Source organism: Schistocerca gregaria, unplaced genomic scaffold (assembly GCF_023897955.1).
Source record: "Schistocerca gregaria isolate iqSchGreg1 unplaced genomic scaffold, iqSchGreg1.2 ptg000169l, whole genome shotgun sequence".
In the NCBI taxonomy this organism is placed as follows: Eukaryota; Metazoa; Arthropoda; class Insecta; order Orthoptera; family Acrididae; genus Schistocerca; species Schistocerca gregaria.
In genome coordinates this window covers 9976820-9977494 of record NW_026061724.1, presented here as the reverse complement: position 1 = coordinate 9977494, position 675 = coordinate 9976820, and the positions used below count along the sequence as shown (strand labels likewise).

Below are 675 nucleotides of genomic sequence, written 5' to 3'. Positions count from 1 at the left end.
GTTTATTAGACCACTGCTCTACTGCTGAGCTAAAGAGGCGCGGCCTAGCGGTACTCTTGGGTACTTCGCCTTTACGGTCGTCTGCATAATCAGACTTCCGCTGACAACACTTCATATTACCGGCTAATATTTGCAGCTATGGCGACGAATTACTGCTTAGCTACACATCTGACACGTAACCGATGTGCTCTCCAAACAACAACACTTGCATTTCAGAACTTGTCTTTCCCACATGTCTACAAAATCACCTTCACCTTCAAATACAGTTTCCTTGCGACTGACAGAGACGTAGGCAAAGTTTAAAGTTGCTATTTCCATTACATCTTGTTAATCAGAAAAACAGTATTTTCCATCTGCAGCGGAACAAAATTCCGTTCCGAACAGCGTGGGGCTCGAACCCACGACCTTGAGATTAAGAGTCTGACGCTCTACCGACTGAGCTAGCCGGCTACCGCGGTGAGTACCTGCCGGGTAGCACGTCACACAGTACTCGTTTGGGTTGGGTGGTCCCATACAGAATCTCTCCATGCTGCCAAATGTTCTCCTAACGTCACACTCGTCACGTACTTCACTTTAATGTCATAATCATTTCTGAGAGGTAAAGAAATTGCATGACAACATGCAGAGCTAGTGGCGTCAAAATTAACACACATACTTTATGTGACTCAAAAGCCG

General features: G+C 45.8%; 1 non-coding gene across 1 annotated transcript; it reads right to left on the bottom strand.

Annotated features, from left to right (window-relative positions):
* Positions 1-377: 377 nt before the first annotated feature.
* Trnak-cuu (transfer RNA lysine (anticodon CUU)) lies at positions 378-450 on the bottom strand. The gene has a single exon. It is a non-coding gene; the product is annotated as a tRNA-Lys (tRNA).
* Between the last annotated feature and the right edge of the window lie 225 nt (positions 451-675).